The sequence below is a fragment of the Pangasianodon hypophthalmus genome, chromosome 19, assembly GCF_027358585.1.
Source record: "Pangasianodon hypophthalmus isolate fPanHyp1 chromosome 19, fPanHyp1.pri, whole genome shotgun sequence".
NCBI classification, from domain to species: domain Eukaryota; kingdom Metazoa; phylum Chordata; class Actinopteri; order Siluriformes; family Pangasiidae; genus Pangasianodon; species Pangasianodon hypophthalmus.
This window is the reverse complement of record NC_069728.1, coordinates 16,253,596-16,277,922: the sequence shown is the minus strand read 5'-3', so window position 1 is coordinate 16,277,922 and position 24,327 is coordinate 16,253,596. Positions and strand designations below refer to the sequence as shown.

General features: G+C 37.0%; 1 long non-coding RNA gene across 1 annotated transcript in view; it reads right to left on the bottom strand.

The window, feature by feature from the left end:
- LOC113532272 (uncharacterized) overlaps positions 1 to 23,436 on the bottom strand; it is a 42,603-nt gene extending 19,167 nt beyond the window's left edge. Inside the window, exon 1 of the long non-coding RNA XR_003403322.3 lies at positions 22,669 to 23,436. This is a non-coding gene — a long non-coding RNA (uncharacterized LOC113532272). The remainder of the gene's footprint in view (positions 1 to 22,668) is intronic.
- Between the last annotated feature and the right edge of the window lie 891 nt (positions 23,437 to 24,327).

Sequence of the window (24,327 nt, the reverse complement as noted above, 5' to 3'; positions counted from 1 at the left end):
AGTCTGAAAGTGCTAAATACAGGTCAGTGTTTATGCAACTTGATTAACACCCACAGTGTGATTTATTAAACCTGAAAGTCACCTTAGGAATGGTGATTGAGCAAATAAATACAACTGAAGGGCAGATGATAAAGTTGCATAAACCTGTTTCTGCCATCTTTTTTTTTTTTTTTTTTTTTTAAGAAAAAAAAATATCCATTCCTGAAAAATTAGGTCTCTGAAAATAATGGCAAAGCTTCTTGGAATTATAAAATATTACTGCAGTAAATTTGGACCCAACTGACTTTTTTTATTGTCCATCTGTGGTGCTTGGTTAGACATTTGTATTAAACACCAAGAAATCAGATATAACAATTAATGACAACAATAACAATCTGGCTGTGAATGTTAAGAGATTAAACATTTCAGTACTTCACAAATCTGATTGATTTAGTTCAGTTATCTGAACAGGCAAATTTATCTAGACCATTCAACATTTATCATACCGCTCAACATTAATTATAACGCTCAGCAATAAACGTGGCTAGTGTGTTTTCAGCAGATTCTGAGTCAGTTTCTGTGAATCATTTGCTTGAGTAGCACTTTTATAGCAAAAGTCCTTTTTGATATGAATTCATGTGATGTATTGAACCCAGATAGCGCACAGACAGACAAACAGTCACACACACACATACACTCATACCATCACACGCAGCTCATCTGCTAATCAGGAAAACATCGGCACGTTGTTTTTCATTACTGCTAATGGATGTTCTTAAGATTCCTCTGTTTATAGCTTTAGACATATTGGAAAATTTATTCATTGGCTGACTGTCATTAATCAGATGTTAGTTTCTAAGATGTATTGTCAACATATTCCCAGTTGGGGTTGTAGTATTTGTCTTTTATATCCCAGAACACTTATAATACATGTCATACACGCATTTCTTATATAATACCCATTCAAGAATGATATGGCCAGGGGCAGATACAGGCTGTCTGAGGGACAGGGGCAAAAAAAAATTGAAAAAGGCATGGCCTTTGGTGGAAAAAACGGGCACTTGGAGGGCATTAACTCTATAGTAGTAACTTTTGTACTTTAGAGACACCCTAGAGGGCACACTTTGTCACACACAGGAGCACCTAGAGGGCACTTCGTCTCATTTTCTTGCATGTTGGGGAGACTATAGGGCATTGTATCACATATTGTCCACTGGAAGGCCACGCTTGAGGGCACTTCATTATGTTTCTTCTCATATAGTGTTCATTGCATTTTTTTTTCCATTTTAAAGGCAGGTATTAGGGCACTTCCTCACATTTTCTCCACTATAAGAGCATCCTAGAAGGCACTTCATCAGGTTTCCTCACACATGGGGGAACCCTAGAGAGCATTTCATTATGTTTTCTTGCAAGTAGTGGATGCTATAAAGCACTGCATCTCATTTTTTTCCACTGGAAGAGCACCCATTAGGGCCATTGATCATGTTTCCTCGCACACAGGGGATCCCTAGAGGGCATTTCGTCACATTTTCTCCACTATAAGGGCACCCTAGAGGGCACATCATGTTTTCTTGCATGTAGTGCAGCCTATAGGACACACCATCTCATTTTTTCCACTAGAAGGGCACCCATTAGGGCCATTGATCATGTTTCCATGCACTTAGGGAAACCCTAGAGGGCATTTCATCATGTTTTCTTGCATGTAGTGCAGCCTATATGGCACTGCATCTCATTTTCCCACTGGAATGGCACCCTAGAGGGCACTTCATCAACTATTTTCAACTGGAAGGGCACTCTAGAGGGCACATCATGTTTTCTTGCACCTAGTGGAGCCTATAGGGCACAGCATCTCATTTTCTCTACTAGAAGGGCCCCCTTTATGGCCCTTCATCATGTTTACTTGCACATAGGGGAATCCTAGAGGGCATTTCATCACTTTATTTACCATTTGAAGGGCTAGAGGACACATTCACAATGTTTTTTTTTCCAAACAGGGGACACTCCCCTGAGTCCACCAATGAAGAGTAAAAATCACTGTAACAAGTGCTTTCTCTGAGATATGTGAAGCCACCAATTCTACCACTTCGGAAGCCAGAGACAGCCATTTCGTTTGATTTTCTTTGATGAATAAATCAGCCTTAACCTTAACCACTTACATTTTCATGCAAGTTGGCTCATGCAAACTTTGCAATCATGAGACCACGCTGTCCTGATTGCAGTTCCTAAGTCTCATTTTGTAATCTCGGGGCTGCAGCTGCCTTCAGTCCAGCAGTGAAAGGCCACACCAGCCATCCATTGCGTCTGAATTGGAGTGTGTGCTCTCCACTCTCCATTTCTCTAGATCTGTGATTAGTTTTTGGATTGCTATTCAGTTAGCGTGGTGGCCCAGCTGTTCGGGGTTTTTAAGTAATTACAGCTTCAGACGTGCTACATTAACCTCCTATAGATTCAGCACAAACTCACTGACCTCTACCACACTTTCCCAGTGTGACGTCTGGATAATCACAGTGATTTAGAGGAAGTCTATAGTCTTAATTCACTTATGCTGATTGTCTATGTCTACTAGATGAAAGGTGGAAAAATTGAAAGTAATACCTTGACCTTTTTAGCAATGCATTTGCAAGTGGATAACCAAAAGAAGTGCTATTTTTGCCCAAGTTACCCAAAGACCAGCAGTCATACGGACCGGTTGAAAGTTTGATGGTGTGAAGTCGATCATAAACAATATGTTCAGAGAAGTTAATTTAAAACTAGCTAGAATTTTGCTTAGATTTTTGGTTGCACCACAGACTCCTCGTAGGCGCGTCCTAACTTGTAACGCGTATCGTGCTCGTAGATCAAAATTTGTTGCGCCAAGTGACACGTTCACCATCACCAGTCAATCAAAAACAGGATCTGACAAACAGGAAGTGCTACATCCATGAGACACAGGGAAATGTTTAGTGCCCTTAGTGAACTTTTTCAGTGTAACATATTCCTCTAAATATGTTTCATCTATGAAACCTAACACACTAAATACCTTGTTGGGTAAAATAAATGTGTCTTCATTTTATCCTGGGGTACACAAACTTATGCACTCAACTCTCACACTCATGACTTTACTCAATATAATCAATGATTGGGTGGGGTTTTTGTGGCCTCTTATACCAAAGCAATTTGCCAACAATTACAGTTTTTAATTTATTAAAGATCGACACATCATACATTGTATCCGGTTATAGTTACACATAATGTTGCATATCAAAGATACAAGTTAAGCTATAAACAGTCATTTACTCACTTTATATTGAAAAGAGAAACCACAATGTGCAACATCCTCTGTCTTAAGGAAAAGTTACAGCTTTACCTCTGACTGTTACAAAGCACTGACACTGGAGACTTCTTCCAAATGAGCCTCTTAGCATAGTCTTTACTTTTACAGTTATGCAACCTTTCATGCATAATTTTTTTAAAAAACATATCCACATTCTTTTTTTTAATTGAATTGAATATCACATGAATTTTCACTTTTTCTAAATATAATTTCTATCAAAAAAGTAAATGGATTACCCATGTTAAGGAATACCATGAGTAAAAAGGACATTAGACCTGAAAAAAAAAGTTCATTCATGTCTAAAACAATGTTTAATGTTGATGATGGAAATGATAGAAAATATTATTTTTCTCTATACAAAATTTATGAAGTACAGAATTTATGCAGTTTAGGACTGTTGCATAATTCAGCTGATTTCAGAGGTTTAAAAAAGTCTTCAGTTTTTAAAAATGCAAAGTTCATTGGAGACTGGCATAATTTAAAAAAAATATAATTTCATTATTTAATTCGTTTGGGGTTTTGTGTAGAAAGTTTGAGAATGGCGAATAATCTAGAGTGCGTCAGAAATCGGGATACTTATTTAAGTAAAATTAGTGATTTGGATGTGATTTACGTCTTATATTTAGCTATAAACATAAGTGTGGACACTAAGCATGAAAGGGTCAACCTCTTTAAACTTTACAGCTGAACACGAGACTGAAGCTTGTGATGGGAGAAAGAAAAAAAAAAAGAGAGGGAGAGAATTGGAAACATCTCTTCTCCAGCATGCAATAAACGCAAACCTTCAATTAAGATATGTTTGGATGTTTCCTCGAGGATATAAAATATATAAACTCATTATTTATTTATGATAATACTATTCATGGATATTTTTGTGCTATGAACAACTGAAATAGCATTTTTTATTTGTACAGTTATTTGTTCATCTGTATGCATATTGCTCATATTGGATTATAAATCCTGGGCATTTTTGCTTTAAAAAAAAAAATGTTTGTTTTCATAAAAGTGTAGCTTAATTGCATATCATGTGTATGTGTATCAGAGATCATGTGAAAAGTCTTCCAGCTTTTCAAACCATGAGTTTTTACTGTATGACTCTGAAGGATGATTTTTATCCACGATCATGATCAAATAAAAAAGACATCTATAAAACACATCTCAAGTGACATTTACTCAGAATATCATGCAGTACTGCTGTAAGACATAAGAATAAGAATAAAAGGAGTAGTTAGAGGATCAAACATTTCCTAATGATTTTGGAGAGTCTTGTGGTTGAGTCCTAAATCGCATATTAGTGTACTAAATAATAAGGGTCAAATTTCAAAATGTAATTTTTAAAATATAGGCTCATAATAATGAGGCACCACAAGGAACTTCTTTTGAAATGAAAAACACACTTGCTAGCTATTATGAAATATTCATTAAGTTTAAATTGCATTTAATTCTCATTTAATTTTTTTTTTTTAATTTAGGATATTAAATTAATGCCGTTTCTGAATATTAAAAATCTCATATGGAGACTATATTGCTCTTTTTCTTTCCACTATACTTCCTCTCTATTGATATTTATATAGTCTCTAAAGCTGCTTTGTGAGAATATCTATTGTTAAAAGCTCTATACAGATCAACTAAAATGGAATTGCGGAGTCAGAAATAAGTCTTACACTTCTGCCTTCACTCACTGCCCCATAAATTGTGTCTGTCTGATAGTAAATAGAGTTGTACCTTGCTTTAAGTTTCCAATTTTACAACCTGAAAGAAAAATCCTTCTGAGAAATCACAGAGCACAGGAGGTACTTAACAGAAAATTAGTTGAAGATGGGCTAAAATAAATTTCTCCCAAACCTTCTGACTCTACAAAATTTGTTCTTGGTGTGCGCACACACACACACACACACAATACACACACACAATAAATCACATACTGCACAGAATAAATATGTGGTGGTGGTCTGGGAAAACCCATCGGATATCACTGTAGCTTTATTCTCGCAAATAGCTAAAAAGACAAAAAATATGGTTTTGGCTAAAATTATGTTTTTCTGCCTATAACATGCTTCAACACCTCAACTTTAAGAAACCTCAGAAGGTCTGCATTATTTTTGTAACAGCACAGCTCGGACAGCAGTTCCAGCTGTAACATGAACAATAGGGTTTTACTACTGTACTCGTTCTAATACGCCATTGTTTCTATAGTAACAGCTCATACACAGGGATTTGTACAGTGGATGCTCCACATAATCCAGATCATGTTGTGTAAGGATCCAGTTTAACAAACATGGAAGTAACAACAGTCAGTCTGTCTAAAGGTGTAAAATCTTGCTAGCTAAATGTGATTTCCTTACACAGTGAATGTCACAATTTGATCAAGTTGCTGGTTAGCAAAACAGACATAAACCTAATCAATTCCGTTTGTGATCAGTTACGCCTAAAAATGTCTATCATGTTCCTGCGCTGCAGACGTTAAAATGCTTTTTCTGTTTACCTTTACAGCTTTCAGAAAATGTCAAAATTTCATCATGTGAAGGTGAAGTTTTCCCAGCCTGCCACACAATTATCACTTTGAATCATTACATGCTCCCTGATTATGAGGCATTGCATGCTCGCTGAAATGATGCACACACACACACACGCACGCATCATTGAAGTTAATTTCCCTGAGGCTTGTGCTACTCATGTCTTCATTTTGATTTGAAAGCTGTGTCTATTCTTCATTAAGCCGCATTGAGAACCCAATAAAAGAAGCAAACTTATGAGTCAAATCCATCTAACAGAGATGTATTATTAGTCTATTTTATCACAAATATAACCCAATCTCTATACACGAGTCCCATATGAGAGCAGTGGAAACATTAGACAGAAGCTGCAGCTCACTTGGGGTGTAATAGAAACATGATGCAATGAATTGCTGCCTACTCAGGCTGTAATTGGCAGAGAGAAGCCATCGAGTCATGTCCAAACTGAAGGTTTTCATACAGTGCAGCCTTCTGAGATGCCTTCAGCTGAGCAGTTTTTGAAGGCAGCTGTCCTAGATATGCCATTATCTTATGTGTCAGTTCAGGCAGAAAATATTTAGAGAGAGCACTTTGCTGACAAGTTATTTCTAGATGTTTCTGAATTAAGATTTTATTTGTGACAATAAATAGCTTGTTCTTGACCAGTCAGTGATGCTCAGTGTGGTGAATTTAGTCTCAATGATTCCTGATTTAAATAAAAGTACCTACTCTAGATCAGGCCCAAGAGCTAATTGTAGCCTGTGCTAATTCACAGAATGCAGTTGTGTAAGCTAGGCATGTTGTTTATTAGCACAAATCTGAAAATCATAATCATAGTCGCACAATAAGATCAGAACACTTAAATAGACTTAAATAATCCACAATCAATTTACAGGCAAACAAACAGTGTTTCTGAACCAAACAATGCAGTTTGCCATGAATCTGTAACAAATCCACACACAGGACTGTTCGTATCCTGACTATCTGTCACTTTCCATCACTTAATCCTGAGTTAATGCAGCATTTCTCTGGAGGTGACTTGATAAGGACAAGTACTGAAATACTACTCGAAATCTAAAGAAGTAAAACCAGGCATCTCTCTGTGAAGCTCAGACCCAAACACAAGCATGACTTTAATCTTTCACTTATGGCTGCCCACACACCAAAACATAACATACTTTAATCCAACCAAATGATTTTTCTTAAATCACTACAAGACATATATCTAAGGCTGAATCGGAATGTCTTTCTACACTATGTGTGAGGCCACTAGGTATTATATCTGTTTAGTGCACAAATCAAGTGAATAGGAAGCTGACTGCTTGACCAGTTGATGGTCTGCACTATTTTAGCTCCATTCAAATGTCCCGATCGGCTCGCAAAGTACCTGGACAAGTCTAATGGATATTTAAGTATGGCACAGCTTGCTTGGTGGTGGAAACAGCGTCAACGTGGAGGATTAGACATGATTTGCTGAGCCTAGTCAAGCTGTGCTGCACTGTCCAGTGGAAAGGTAGCATGTGAACACAGGGAAGGCTGACAAGACACAAGATCATTAATTCATTCAACTTCAGCAACTCCTTTATCTTATTGAGGATCAAGGTGGTCACAGGATCAATAACTAATCCCAGGAACACTGGAGATGAGGTAAGAATACATCTTGGATGAGATGCCAGTCTCATGCAGGGTAACATGGGTGTAGAATCATTATTCAGAATTAAAACAGATTCTTTTTTAAGAAAGCTTGCCAGAATGGTTCATAGGTCATCAGGTTGAAACGAGAGATGCACTCAGGACTGGGAACCCATGAGCAGACATGAAGCTCACAGGACAGATGACCCGAGACCTCGTTCAGTGTACAGCACTGCGTGATGTAGTGTTCAATCCTTCCCCCTTTGTAACTGCCTTCTAGTTTGTTTATATTTTGAGAAATAGAACCAACTACACGATATTTCAGCATGACAATGCCCTGTGCACAAAGTGAGCTCCATGCAAACATGGTTTGTCAAGATTGGAGTGCAAGAACTTGAGTGTATTGCACAGAGACATGACCTCAACCCCACTGAACAGCTTCGGGATGAATTGAAACACCGAATTGCACCCCAGAGCTCCTCACTCTCCATCAGTGCCCACAAATCCCCACAGGCACACTCCAAAATCTAGTGGAAAGCCTTCCCAGAAGAGTAGTGGTCGTTATTATGACAGCAAAGGAGGACTAAATCTGGAATGGGATGTTCAATGGATACATATGGTGTGATCAGACTGTCTAAACTTTTGGGCAGCTAATGTACCACAAATAATAACTGCACAAGCAGGATTTTAAAAGACATTCCCTGACACATCTCTAGTTTACCCCAAGCATAAACTGGAGTGATGATGTTGAGGTTGAGGAACTTTCAGAGCCAGAATTCACATACCATGGTGACAGTGCTTACATTTTATACATCTGGGGGTTTGTCTAGTGTGCTGCAGGGTTTCTGAGAGCACAGTGGGGTTCAAATTTAATTCAAAGAAAGAAAGAAAGAAAGAGGCCACACCCACTTTGTTAAAAACACAGATATACTGGTTATTTGGTGCACAATACAGATGTACATAGACACAACTGTAAGAGACAGGAAAAAACTAGACACAATTTCATTAATTCTTTAATTCACCTGTAAGTGCTTTATTGCACTCATGGTCATGGTGGATCAAGAGCCTATCTTGGGAATACTGGGCATGAGACAGGAATATACCACGGATGGGATGCTAGTGCATCACATGGGAACATGCGCGCACACACACACACACACACACACACACATTGGCAATTTAGACTCACCAATCCACTTACCGGGATGTTTTTGGGAGGTGGGAGGAAGCCGGAGAACCCCGAGGAAACCCCTGGACATGTACATGTGAAACCCCTTCACTAACACTAACCTGCCACCTTACTATACAAAATTGCCTGTGATGATAATGGGACAGTCAATTAAATGGGCCTGAAAACTGGCAGCAAATTGGACAGTCCTTCTTCAGTGATTTACTCGAGTTAAATGGCAGAGTGTATTTCTCTTTGCAAGTGTCTTAACACCAGTTTGGTGCTGCGAGCAATGCTGGTGTTACAGTCACCTTGAATCTCTGGCATCTGCTGTGTTCTTATGCTTGGAAAGCATTTCTTTTTTAACTCACACCGGACTCTCTCAGCAGAAAGGCGTTGTTAGACACTTTGAAATCCCAATGTCTGTAACTCTCAATCGCTCTGTATTGTTTTCTGTTCAGCATGCAGACACAAAGCGAGCGCTAAGCCATGCATGCTCCATTCACTGCCACTTCTTCCTCATCTATATCTGTGTATAAGTAATTTACAACTCATGAAGTTTGAAGTGATGCTGAAGAAAAACAGCAGCAGTGCTGAAAGAGGGTGCACGAGTGAAATGACATTTTCAGATTTTATCCTTCTCATTTGAGGAGAATAAACATAATCCTCTTGTAGCTTTGACTATTGTACAAGGCTTAAAAGATGCATCATGAGAAACAACAAAGGCGGAGGATCGGCATTTCTACACTGACTGATTTACAGGCAAGAACGCTTCTGAATGACTTTAATCATCAATGATGGAGTCAGAGGAAAAACTCCAGGCGCCAAAGGAGATTTTTGAATAATTTCTATCAGTAATGCCCATGTAGTGCTTACACAACATAAAAATAGTCAATTATCAGCATACATTTCTGATAGAAGCTAAACACATTGTTTTTTATTCCCCCCATGTTGTAACATTTATCTTTATTTCCAAACAAATAATATATAGTTCATATATAGATATTATATTACATGAAGTTTATCATTCAGTTTTACAAAATGACCAGTTTCTCCATAAGCAAAGTCATTATTCTCAGCCTCGAAAGGAGGAACTGGTTCATAGATCTTTTAATATCTTAATATTATCAGTAGTTTTCACTTTCATTTTATCACATTTTATCATTAAAACTATGCAAAGTATTTTGCTGAAAAATAATATTTAGTATTGTTTTATTATTATTAGTAGTAGTAGCAGCAGCAGCAGTAGTAGTAGTATAACAGTAACAATAATATTTTAAAGGTTCATAAATAAATTACTGTTACTATTACTAATCCTTCTAGTAATAATAATACTTTTTCCATACATAGTAGTAGTATTTATTGAGAATGTATTATTATTACTATTATTATTATTATTATTATTATTATTATTATTATATTCAAGATTGGCATTATTGCTTTTAATAATAACAACTTAATAATATATAGTCCTGAGATAAATTTATTTGTTAAAAATATTTTTCTGATATGTAAAATAGCTTGTGTTTATAAATTAAACCATTCAATTCCATATTTTCAGACATTCTTTTAAAAATTAAATTGTAATATAAAAGTTTCTTTTGATGTATACTTTTAACAAGTTAAATTTTATGCTGATCTGGATTTTTAAAAAAAAAAAGCCTCTCTGTTATCCTACCTGTCAGGACATAAATACTTCTCTGTTGCCACTATGGTACTACAGACTATAGACTGTAACTATGCGTGGATCGTGTGTTTCAGTGATTTATCATTCTCACATTCACAAAAGGTTCCCTGCTTTCTCCATCTGTAGTCAAAGTGTATTTTTAATCTCATAAAGCCAAAAGACATTTATGCTAATGTACATCATTTTGAATGTCTGGATAATAAAGCAATTAAATGGTGAACGGATGTGGGGCGTGTTTTCATTTAAAGGACATATTTATGAGAGAGAGAGAGAGTTCCAGCCCGGTGTAGTCTCTGAGCTCTGATGAGCCACACAGAGTCCTCTGCAGCAGAAGAAACAGAGACGACTCATATTTCACTCTGCTTGAGATGGGACCACTGGCCCACAGCTATAACGCTGCTGGATGTGTTCGAGAGGATGGACATCAGGGGCGAGCATTAAAACTGATTCTCTGTCTGGCTGCTTCAGACCCCCAGTGTTCAAGGCGGCCCCAAAGAAACATGATGAAATTTTCAGAAGCGGCCCACATGCAGAGACTCGTCCATCAAATGAGATGCTTCCACACAAATCAGTAAACAGACGGGGAGCCATAATATGAGTCAAAGGGTTGGTAATACGACAATTAAGAGTTAAACTTCATCACTATGAGATACATCATTACATTTTGGGTGCAATATTTGGAAAAAAACAAAAGAGAAAAAAAAAACAAAACCAAACATATACACTTATCCATCACTAGCCAATCATCCAGGACAAATGCGCAACCTAAGCAGCTATGGCCAATCACACACTATTTATTTATCTGCACACTAAAAGAAGAGAGCAGATTCAAAACCTCAATATGGAGAGATGGAGGAGGAAAAAACTGAAAGCTTTAGATGTTTTACATGTGCTCGATGAAAGTAATAAAATACACAATAAGTCACACCTCCAGTTGAGCAATATCTGCCACATCAGCATAGTCCCGTTCACTTCAGGCCATAAAAATAGAACTAGAAAAGTTTAGATGTATGTGGAATAACAATAAATTTCACCGCTGAGAAATATTTGTCTACTGCATTATGTGATTGATTCCACAATTAGGGTGCCATTTGTTTCTCACTGATATTACATTGACGAATACTGTGTGTGTGTAATGCAAAGATAAGACATTTTAAACCCATGAAAAATGTCCTTAATGACAACAACCTATGTGCATGTACTGTGAAATATAATCATTAAAATCCTTCAAAATGTTATTATTGCATTAATGTGTGAATCCATTTAGCATTACGTGCTTGAAATATCCTTTTCCGCAACACATCCATTATTGGTTAAGTACACTTTAGTTCCGCAACATTCACTCAACCCTGTTACCTGAACTCAATAACCCTCATGAAATATTTGGAATATTTCACAATTTGACAGGAAGTTGCATCATCCGAATTTGCTGATCGTGAGAAAAAGAAAATTAATTTCTAACATTCTTTTGCCTTTATGTTCAACGATGATGTGATTTTGACTGAAGAGGTTACTTTGAAAGTACAACCCTATTACCCAGAATTATAGTTTTAAAATTATTAATTAATTATTAGTTAATTATTAATTAATATATTAATTATTTTTTAAAAATATGTTAGAAAATTCTTAATATCCACATGCCATTAGCATGAATGCTAGTTCCCCCATTTTGGGTATTTAGACAGCTAGATACTATATTTCCAGAACTGAGAGTAGTGCAATGAGTTTCTGTGTATCAAGCTATTTTAGAAAAAAAAGGGTAGTTTGGTTGTAGTTTAGCAAATTTAAAATAGCTTGGCAAGTTATATTCGCAAACTAGCTTGTTCGACACTGGTTATGACTCACATTGGTGAATGATCTGACTATTCATTGTTTTTGTATCTCACAGTATTCGCTTCTTGACTAGCATTAAGTACTAGGGTAGACATCTACAGAGTGATTTGTAAAATGCTAGAATAATCCTAATGCGGGCTTGTATAACCACTGAAAACAACCAAAATTTCTGCAGTTGTTTCCTGTCTACTTTTTGAAGTAGCCCCGTTTATGCTGAAGTGTGTGGAGATAAAAATGAAGGTTGTCTGAAAACGAGGTGATGGCTGTGTGGGCTGTTGGAGGAAGATTAGCAAGCTTTATCATGGTGATAAATGCAGACACGCTTCCTCTGCATCTCGTCCCACTCCCATTATTTCAGCTCCTGACCTTGCATCTTGTCACCATCTTTACTCTTTCACTGGTGAAATCAGACACAGAAATGCATTGCTTCATGTTAAAATGGATGAGAGAGATTCTATAATAGCAGGTTGTACATTTCAATGTCTTTCAGGACTCTGCTAGTGCTGAGATTGTGACTCAGTGTATCAAATAAATATGAAAAATTCATTTTAAAAATCACATTTATACTGCAGGGATTCTTGGCAGAATACTTGGAACCTGGGCTCTCATTTATTCTCTCTTTTTAAAAAAGAAAAAAAAAAAAAAAACACCTTTCTTAAACAACCTAATAATGACTAATTTGCAGTTTGACATTAGCTGCATCCTTGCTGTCTGATTAAATATCAAATGTCATGATAAACCTTGGTCACCATAACTTTTATGAACATACACTCAGTCACAGCACTGATGAATAGTAAACTTTACACCGTGGTTTTCTTGCTGGTTCCGAAGCATGGGATTTATGCCTAAATACTGATAAATACTAACTTTTTTAAATTCATTAAATTATTATTATTTTTTTATCAGTTTATAGTTACATTTACTGTCATGGAATGCACTGCTATCACATACTGTGTGCTCTCAAAGCAAATAAGACCAAAAAGCCACAGTTTTTCCATGTCGCCCCCTTAAGAAGAAAAAGAAAAAGAAAAAAAAAAAAAAAAAAAAAAAAAACACACAAAGCAAAAGCCCACTTTCCTGAAGACTTTCTTGTGGTGGAAAACTGGAGACTCCTTCCATGAATGATAATAAAATTCTCAACAATTATCAATGATTATTTGTTTCTTTGCTGAACAACAGCATTTTTTTAAATGTTTTTTTTTTATTCTTGTGGAGTATCCCACTGAATAAGTTTTCACTTTAGAAAGTAAAATGAATTAGAATGAGTGCATTTATACACTATAAACTTTTGACTTTAATGACAGCCAGCACTACTGTCAGAGACAATATAGCTAATTGATACCAAGCTGGCTCCTCCTCCCATTACCTTTACAGAAACCACATAAACCTAGGGGTTATAAGTGGTGCTAGAACTGAGCCTTGGGAAATTCCACATATCGTTTGTTTTATAATAGCCAAAAATAACTATGAATATCCAGCTACAAAGGAATGAATGATCTGGTCCTTCATTTTGAGTCCTATTCCATTTTCAAGCTAAGGTTGAGAGGAACATCATAGATCCTAATTAACAAAAAAAAAAAAAAAAAAAAAAAAAAAAAAAAAAACTTACAGAAACTCTGAACTGAAGGTCAATTTGGTCTGAAAGAAGGTTTTACTTTTGTGGAAGTCATTTGCAGTTTCCACCAGGTGAACACACATCATACCTTTCCTAAATTTTAATAATGAGAAAGTTATAATTATGTCTCAGTATCTTAAATTAAATTATTTTTCTCAAATATAGTTTATCAAATAGTATGAGTATTATTAACATATAAATTCAACTGCATCTTTTCAAACTGCTGCTCATGATGTGTCACTGGGCAGCATAACACACTCCGCCCACAGTGCTATCCACCCTCTTCTGCATACATGAGCTACATGCGCTAATGTCACTATGATTGACAGGGGAGAGCATAATCCCTCTCACCCAGAGAGCAGAGTCAGTTTTGCTCGCTTGGCTCTCACCAAGGATTTGCTGTAGCATCATTGGGATTCAAACTCAATCTGTATAATATTTGATGTGCAATTACACATATGTGGCACGGATCAGATTTACTCTCCCTTGGTTCTTTTTTAAGATTCTCTCATCATAGCTATCAAAAACATGTGGTGCACACAAATACCACATTTACATGTTGTTTTCATCCTGACATCTTTAACACAATTATTCTTTGTAAAAAAAATCCTGCAACAAGCTGACCGTCTGTACACGCAATTTATTTCAGTATATGCACAAATTTGCACTTTTTACTAGGGATTTTAGTAAATCAGGCCACATGTCTTCATAAATGTTTTTTCTAGTGGATAAATTGCTGTAGAAACTCAGCAGCCTGTGAGAAGGTACAAATACTTGGTATGTGATCACAAGTTTTTTTGCTGTTTACTTTGTGTTTCACTAATAAATGCAGCAGCTGCTACAGATACGATAATGGAGAATCTTTTCCCTCTAGCACAGAAAAAAGCAATTCCACCGCCTCTGTAGTGGAGGTATTATAGCCTGCATTGGGAAATGTAATGGCAGTGTTGTGCTGCTGTATATTTCAGTATATATCATGCTTGTTGTCAGTGCAGATCATGACTTCTGGCTATTTACATCTTTCTTCTGTTATAACACAGCCCAGCTAAATGTTAATGATATGAGTTTTGGACTATATGGAATAAAAAGTACATAATTCAAATGTAAGTAAGTTTTGCTTGATAGTTTGCACACATAAGAGGATAAACAACGTATTCTTATTCACATCCAGATTTTAGGCTGATCTTAAAAGATTATCTTCTCAGATTATTCTGTAGTGTGTGTGTGTGTGTGTGTGTAAAATTCAATTTTAACCCCTCTGCAGTCATAGCTATCCTGATTTAAAATTGTAAATATTAAAGATTTTCAATATGTACTACTTAACATGCTGTAGTGGCAGGGGAACACCAACTGAGTCATGTGAAAATGCAATCATGAAAGACTGATAACTGAGCCGGGAGCCGAGATGAACCGTTGCGCACCATATTTGTTTTGAACCAAAGTCACGTTTGGTCATGAAGAATTCTGCGAGGCTCTAGGTGCAGTCAGGTGTTTCAGAAGTGATAATATTTCTAACAAGAATATCCTTGCAGGCAGAGAAAGTAAACAGAATTTTACCACAAAAACCCTAGCGCACCTCAGTGGACAAGACAGCTTTTTTTTTTTTTTTTTTTTTTTTTTATGAAGCCAAACAATAAGAAAATAGCAAGGCAGAGAAGGACACAGGAAGTGGGGTCAGGATTCCTTGCAAATGCTATAATAATACACATGTATGCCACTTAAAGGTGCATTAAGTTTTGTCAAAATTGGGCATGTGTTTATTCCAGTTTTATTGGTTTTCTTGTTATTTTTATTTTATTACTTTTTTTGAAGCATAGATTTTTTTTTTTTGCTCACAGGAGTTAGTCTGAAATTAAAGAGTGTCTATAAAATGACTGAGAAGAGGCCCATCAAAACGCAAACAAGCACTACGGACCATAACTCGGTTTTCTGTAATTCACTTCTGCTGAGTCTATTGGCTTATAACATTATTTTTATATAATGTTCTACATATATTTCCAGGTTATTTGTACTAGTAATAAATAAATAAATAAAAATCGACTATCGCACCTTTAAAATTCCAGCAACCCCAATTTAAAACCTTCCTGTGTCCCTGCTGATGGAAAGAACTACTTCCAGAAACAAATGAATGCCTTTCACATGCTGTGTCCTTTCCCCTTCAGTGAAATGCCTTTTCTGCCTTTTCACGTTGGCACCTCTGGTGTTTTATTCTAGACAAATCATGAGGGGTGAGGAGGTTTGATATCTGAAGGATGATCCAAGACAAAAAAATCTGTTATTATATCAGAGTTCTCACATATCACTCATCTCATCAGTTAAGACATCAGTTAAGATTGTATAAATCTCATATTGGAATCCAGGCATTATGCATGCTTCAGTATTCTTCCATGTTTGTTTCCCCCCCCACTATTCCACAGCTTTCCTTTTTCCATTTGTCAAAACTGTACTTAAATTTACTTCTTAATCTGTTTGAATTTCCTAATAACTGGATTAATTTCACTACAGGAAAAGTACTGAAATGAACATAAACATGAATAAATCTCTGCGGTGGGTCTCTGTTGAGTTTTATTGTTATGTAAGAGACTGGAAAAATCCTTCAGAGCAAAGAACTTGAGAAGTGCTTGAGGCATTTCATTTTCTTCCTACACTATTTCTCATTTAATAGGGAAACCTGATTGTACATGAATAAAAATGCTATGATTCTTATATAGGAGCCTATGTATAAGAAAACATTAATTTCTTTGAAAAGTATTGAACTGTAATTGCATCTTGTGAGTAATGCAAGTGAGACAGTGATAAAATTGTTTCCAATAATTGTACTGAGAAATGCAATAATAGAAATGCAATCATATGATTTTGAGATGATAAACTGCACAAATTAAGAGAAAACCTACTTAATATTTGTTTAAGACTGCTCTAATAACCTATCAACAAACAGATTAGGGTTCTGAAGATGGAATTAGTGAAAAGATGGATAAGGAGCATCTTTTTTTTTTTTTTAATTTGTGTATGTGATTTTGAAGAAGAATCCTGTCTTTTTATCCTACATTCACCTCAAAGAACCAGCCCAAGTGTCAACTCTTTTACATACAACTCATCACTACAAAGCACAAAGTAACAAGTAGAGCCAAATTAAACTTTTTCAAACCTAAACACAGTCCTATATTTACACTCAAACCAGCATGAATACAGTAAGCAGTAATGCTCGTGTTAACCACAGCAGCATCAACAATAAACAAATATAAGGTTTAAAGAAAAGTTTAACTACATTGTACAGGACACATTTGTGCTCCTTGAGTCGAGAAGACAGTACAGCTGTAAAATTATGCTTAAAATGACAGCTATTAGCAGAAAATTAGGCACAAAGCAGCGGACCTCAGCAAATCATAGGAGTATTGCATTTAGGTCTACATGGATAAACTTGCAACATGCCTCTTTGGTGCTGTCATACAGCAGGGATTGAATATTAGATTATTTTCTTGCAATTCATGTCAATAGTGGAAACAGTATCCAACTATATTACCCAGAGTACAACGCTGCCTACAAACATGGCTGCCACAGACTACAACACCCAGCAACAACAGAGACTGCCATCTTGCTGATGACTCACACCTGTGCACAATTACAGCCTTACAGTACATAAGGACTTTCATTACACACAATTTGCGAAGTATACGCTCTGTTTCTCTCACCAGTCATTACCAAGCCTGATTATAGTGATTGTCTACCTGGTTTACAGATCTTGTTTGGTTTTCACATTCTTGCCTTAGTCCTGTCTAGTTTATGCTGTTTGCTCATCACCTGACCACTGCCCATTTATTGCCTACGCTTTTGACTTACGTCTTGGATTTGTTTGCTATTATTCATGATAAAGCTGCTCCATACCTGCATCTGCATCCGTATCTGCCACCTAACAATCTACAGATTCTGTGAGCTTTCTTTCAAACAAAAGAAATGAACAAATAGTTTAGTCTGTTGTTTGTTTTGAGCAGGTGTGATGCACGGTTTTGCAAGCATACATTCTTAAAACTTATCAATAACTGTATAGAAGTACATAAACTAGCTTTTTTAGAAATATAGTGTGTAAAAATAGTCACATTAGCAAGCTAACTAGATCTGACCAAGGACATACTCACCTAGCTAAACCATTCTCATTGCTCATTTTAGACAAGTTTCAATGAAACAGTTCTGGGAGTTTGTTGTGTGTATCAACAGATCGACCACAAGTAGGTTACATTACTTTAATAAAGTTTGTCAGACACATTCTAGCACATATTGAATATTATAAACCATTCTAGGGGTTAAATATACCAATAGTTGCTCTATACAGGTATCCGAAAGCACTAAAGAGGAAACATGAAAGTCAATGATGAATATAGACAGAATGACATGAGCTGCTTACTGGTCATGCAAAAGTCATGCTTACAGGTTGCAGTGCATACCTATAATTTAAACATTAATATGACCAAGTGGCAGAAATTTGTCACATGGGCCTCTGAGTACAGAGCTGCTTAGGTGCCATGGAATAATAGTTAAGACCAGTAGTTATATTTCGAGATCTTTGTGGATCTAGCTAACTGAAATGAATCAAATGAATTGAATTGTGGCTACAGGAGCCTAAGCATAATGATGATTGATACCCTAATATTACACTACGATCTTGAAATGATGCATAAAGACACTGGAGTCACTGGTGTTGCAACATGAGTATATGGCCTGTGTTACAAATTCTCAAAGCAAATAACCATCAGTTAGCTGATATTGAGGAAACTGAAGGTTTTATAGATGAGCAATAATCACCATCCAACACCTTCCATTTTTGAAAACGACTTCTCTGTTCATCCCTCAAAATCTAATGATGGTGCTAGGAACAATATCCCCAAATAATCACCTGGTGGCCACCTAAGTGAGACATTCTGCATTTACTAGCATTACACAAAAACAGAGCCTACAATTTATTTTAACCAAACTTAGTTTCAACATTTTCCCACATTCTTTTTGTGCCTAGAAAATAAACCAGTTCTGAAATGTCCTAAATACCTGACATAAAATTTTTAGATCTTTGCCAAGTCTCTAGTTCCCTTGTCAATCAAGCTCAGTACACTTTGAGTACATTGCTATAAGAGAAAATTCAGTAGGAAATACTGAGACACTGATGTAAGCTTTAGACCAATAAATGATCCAATTACAGTATAGCTGAACCCAGACCTCAAAGGAGTAACATTTTCTTCACCTTGCACAATCTTGTTCCAGCTGTGGTAAATTGGGTTTCTCTATAGTGTTAGACATGCTGTATCGTTATCGCATTTCAGCCGTGGTTCCTTGCATCTCTCAGTTCTAGGGTCAGACCCAGTTGAGGAAACAGATGAGACAAACTCATTTCAGCTCTTCAGCGCTGCTGGATGGAGTTTAACAGAGACAGCTGTGAGCGTGTCGCTTGACTCCACAAACTCAATTTGTACTTTAGCACCCAGGCATGTTTTTTTGCTACTTTAAAATGCCTTCTCTTGTCTCAGCCTTTCAGCTGGTGCAATCAGTGCCAGCTAATTTGCTATATATTTTTCCATCAATCAGTGAAATCAGTACTAAACAGAACTCTGTAGTGAGGTCTTGCTCATAAGCAGCTACTCGAGGGCTGGCTTAGGCTTGTCTTAAGTGAGTCTTATTAAAAGTTAACAGAGCAACTGTTGGAGCAATAAACTCAAGTTTCCCTAAATATGAATAATATAATTGCAATTCCCAATTTATCAAAATGCATATTGACAAAGGCAGTTATTATGCCTATAAGCCTAGCAACAAATCCCAGCACAATAACAAAGATAGCAATAAACAACATGGTTTCACACTTCATAACAATTTGCACTCAACTCAACTCAATCTACAGTGTATAAAATGTTACAAATGTTATAGTTAAGGGCATGGTTGGAATTTATAACTTATGAGTTTTTATAAAATCAAATGTATACAGTAAATCATACAAATTTAAATAAAATCCAACTGTTGTGCCAGCTTTGGACATTACACCTCCCTGTAAGGTCAGATTTATTGCTTCCAGTTTACTTTCTACTTTGTAAAGAATATAAAGCCAATGCATGCATTGCCTCATTGCGAAGTCTTGCCAATCCCAGCATTTGCTCAGATTGGTCGATAAGATGTACCTTTATTGAGCCCCTGTAGGGAAAATTCAGTTGACACAGCAGCACAAGTATTAGGAGTAACATCAAAGAAAAGAAAAGAATTTCCATAAATACCTATACAATAGAAGTAATAGAAATAGTAGAAACAATAGAAATAATGAAATAAAATAGATCTGAAAGTATGTACAGATGCTAGAGTTCTATTTGTACGTGTGCAATATCTGTGCAATGACGAGTGTGTGTATGTGATTCAGTAAATGGAGTAGGAGGTACTGGGTATTGTGGCATTGTAGGTACTGGGTATTGTGGCATCTGATGGCTGTTGGCACAAAAGAGCCCCCCAGACATTTGAGGCATGTAGCTGGATGCATCTGTGGATGAACCTGCTCCCGAGCCTCCTCAGCTCACAGCTTTCAGCTTCCCTCATCCTCTTATCAGTCACTGCCTCCACACTGTCCAGTTCCATCTCCACCACAGAGCTGGCCTTCACCAGCTTGCTCAGTTCGTTGGCACCACAAGGCCCCCAGCATACCAAATCAAAGAAGATAACACTGGCCACCACAGACAAGCAAAACATCCGTAGAAGCCTAGTGCACACATTAAAAGACCTGAGTCTCCTCAGAAAGAACATCCTGCTCTGTCCTATAGAGGGCCTCAGTGTTGTCAGAGAAGCAGCTTTGCAGCCTGACGTACTGTGGCTTGTGGGTGATGTAGTCTGTAATCCAGGTCATATGGTCCTGGTCCACTCACATCACAGAGAGCTTCTCACCCAGTTGAAGTTGCTGGACCATGTTAAAAGCACTTGAGAAGTCAAAGAACATGATCCACACAGTGCTTTGTGGCCTCTCCAGGTGTGTAAACTCTGTGAAGCAGGTCGATGATGGCATCTTCCATACCGATGTCAGCCTTTGAGGCAAACTGAAGCAGATCCAGGCAGTCGTGTTCCAGGGGCCTGAGGTGCTGCAGGACCAGCCCCTCAAGGGTCTTCATTACATGTTGAGCATGCTGGAACATCCTTTCTTGGGCACAGGGACTATGCAGGATGTCTTCCAGATCTTAGGCACCTTCTTCAGCCTCAGGGAGAGGTCAAAAAGATGCTGAAACACTCCTGCCAGCTGCTCCGCACACACTTTAAGCACCCTCGGGTTGATGATGTCAGGTCCTCTGGCCTTGTTAATCCAAGTCTTAGTGAGTTTCAGTTAGATCTCATACCAAACTATAGAAAAAAAAAAATATTACAGAATTGTTGCTGCTGCTACCCTGGGCCATGGCACTGCTCTGCTCCTTTCTAGTTTGTGATTTTGGGCAAAAAGTAAATACAACATTTTATATGTGCATATTTGTAGTAGTGGACTGTATATTTGAGATCTCACACAATTTAAGTACAATTTGTTTTTAGAAAGGGGTTTTGGAAGCTCAAAATAAACAATAAAAAAAAATCTGTCAGGTTCCATTTTGTCCATCTTCTATCTTTCTCTGTACAGCAGAGCAAGACAAATTATCTCTGAGCTGAGCTGCTGCATTAATGTTAATGTAAAGGTAACTTACATAGGACACATTTTGGCTCTCCACCCACAAGGTAAAATTAAGAGACTCAATTGGGACATATGGATAGGGATAACATGGAAGGCAAAAGAAACAATGCAGCAAAATACTGTTTGTGTTCATTTGGTAGGTTTCAAATACTTAACTTTTTTGCATGTCTAGAATTGAATCTGTGTGTGTGAGATTAAATTACACTACAGACTAACTAGCTAGCTAACCTAATCACCAAGCCAACAACATTTACACACAATCTGACAAACAGATTTGGACACGATAAAGATTTAATTAAAGGTAGGATTATCACATGCATCATTACAAGTTTGGTTTGATGAACATGGACAATTATATTGCCAACACTGTTTTTTTAAAAAAAAAAAAAATGTACATGATTGGAAGTGATTTTGAGCATTTACATACCAATGTCTCAGTGTTTGCCCATCCCATGTCTGAAAACACGATATAAACTGGACTACTATTAAAGATGAAACATGAATGGTTCTTACTTTCGTCTGGTGAAACATGATTGGACCTTATTATTTCTGTGACCATGAGTTTGGTTCCTGCTGTCCATCAAACTATAGGTACAAGCAGAAAACCTGAATTTTTACTTTCAGCTCACTTTATCCCATAGTTACAACTTCGAGTTTGGAATGAGTTCTCCTAATAAACCCTCCTGCACATGGACCCTCAATCATCCTCTAAATCCTTTGTTTACACCAACCATAAAATCCTTGCTTACTCAAACAAGAATCTTAATGAGATCAGGTTTTTAACAATTGTTTTTAATGTTTTTTTCTCAAAATGGAAGTAAAAGCTTCAGAAGCCAAACAACTGTTAAAAAACAGGCAAGAAAAGAAAGTTTTCTGTTAATTCCTAAACACCGAAAAAGACAACCGAATAATCTAAGCTCTCAGCCCCTACAACATTCATATTAGTCTCTAATTGTAGATCTTTTATTCCAAAAGGTCAAGCCAAAAGCCAATACCAATGAAAGCAAACAGTCAGAAGATCAACAAACAGACTAGATTAAGCAGATACAAAGGACAAACAATGCACTAGAGAATAAGGCTCAGTACCATCCTTGTGTAAACACAAAAGGGTAGCACAAGCCTTGACTTCACTAAATACTTCATGGTACTTAAGAGTATATCTGGGGTTTGCTCAATATCAGAAGCACTTGGGGAAAGTTCTGGCCTGAAGTTCCCAGCAGCTCTAACAACAAAAACAAACCTGTCTGACTGATGTAACACCACATTTTACTCACCGCATTAGCATGTGGCTGGTCTACCCGGCTTAGTTTTGCAGATACTCTTGAATCTGTGTTGGAAACTTTGCAATGATGTATGTGCCTTCTCCACAGTAGAAACCCAATCCCTTGTCTCTGTGCTACAGATGTTCTGCTGGGCATGCCCAATGTGCATGGCTTCAGGTTACTGGTTCTCCTCTAGGTGAGAATACTTGTCTGTAGGTGGAATTTGTCCAAGAGAATGGCTAGATCAATTAGAGAATCCAGTGATGAGTGACCATTATGGCTGGCTCTGTGAAGGCATCTTGTTGGAGTCCTTGGCAGAGAGCAGGATTAAGAGCTGGCTCATGCAATATGTTGAGAAAGAAAGTGCCAAAATGGTTGCAAGATGGTTGTGTGGGTGACCTCCCCCCTAATGAACCACACCACTGTAGCCCAGGTTTGCCGATGAGGAGGGATATCAACTGAAAAATCTTCTCATCCGTGATGTGGCACTGTGAAGAGAGATAAAACAAGCACTGCAGGAGGACACCTTGGTATTCCGCTGGATCTCTGTGCTATTTGTTGAACAGGATATCTCCGTCCTGTTTTGATGTCCAACTATAAAAGAGATGGAGGCTAGCTGCTGAAGATGGCTATATAGTTCATTTAATGTGGTGTGGATGGTGTCTAGCTGTTGTCGTTTCACACAAACTCTACCACCTGATGTAGCTTTCAGACTCTTCTGTCAGACTCATGGGTTTGAATGCAAATGCAGGGTTTTATTATAACAGATTGAGGAAGACAGTAGAGTCAAAACCAAATAAACAATACGCAGCGTGAGACTTTTAAAGGGTGTAGGTGATTGCGAACAGGTGTGAGTAATCAGAAGTGTGGCGCTTGAACAGGGCTATAGTTCATGTGATGGGTCATGTGGCAAGGCTTGTAGTTCACTATTAGGTAGATGATCATGGGAAGTGTAGTTTTCAGTTTAAATGGGCATGGACAGAGACTTGACACAGATTACACAATTAAGTATGGAAACTTATTTTTGCCTAGTGGAAGAGAAAGAAATTTAGTATTTTTTAGCAAAAGTATATTGAAATTTTGACTTATTTTAAAATATAGATTTATTTATAATAATTTTATTTTGATTTGTTGAAATCAAAATATCAAAATTATGACTTAAAATCTTTTCACATATTATGTTGAAATGTTATGTTGAACGCTTTACCTCAAAAATAATGACATCTAAAATATTTGTTAACATTCCTTTTGCACTGTTTTGCACTAGTTAGACAATCTACACTGACTTCGTTTACATGCACATCAAATTCTGTTTAATCTGAATTGACCAATCGGATTGTGTCATTTACATGACTCAACTAGAATATTGCCAAATTAATATTGGAAAATCGATGTGCATGTAAATGTAGTCAATCATACACAAAATCAAACAAGTAGATGTTGAGAGTGCATTCCAGTCAGAAGGTGATGTAGACAGCATGTTTAGGTAGCATTTGAGCACTCATTGAAAAAGGGGTTCTTCTGCTCCATGTCTTTCAATATCAGTCAGTTAATTCATGTTCTCATAAAAAAAGATTACTGGCACATGCACTACATGTCCAAAAGTAAATATGTGAACACCTGATGATTATACCCATATGTACTTGCTAAACATCCCAATCCAAAGTTGGT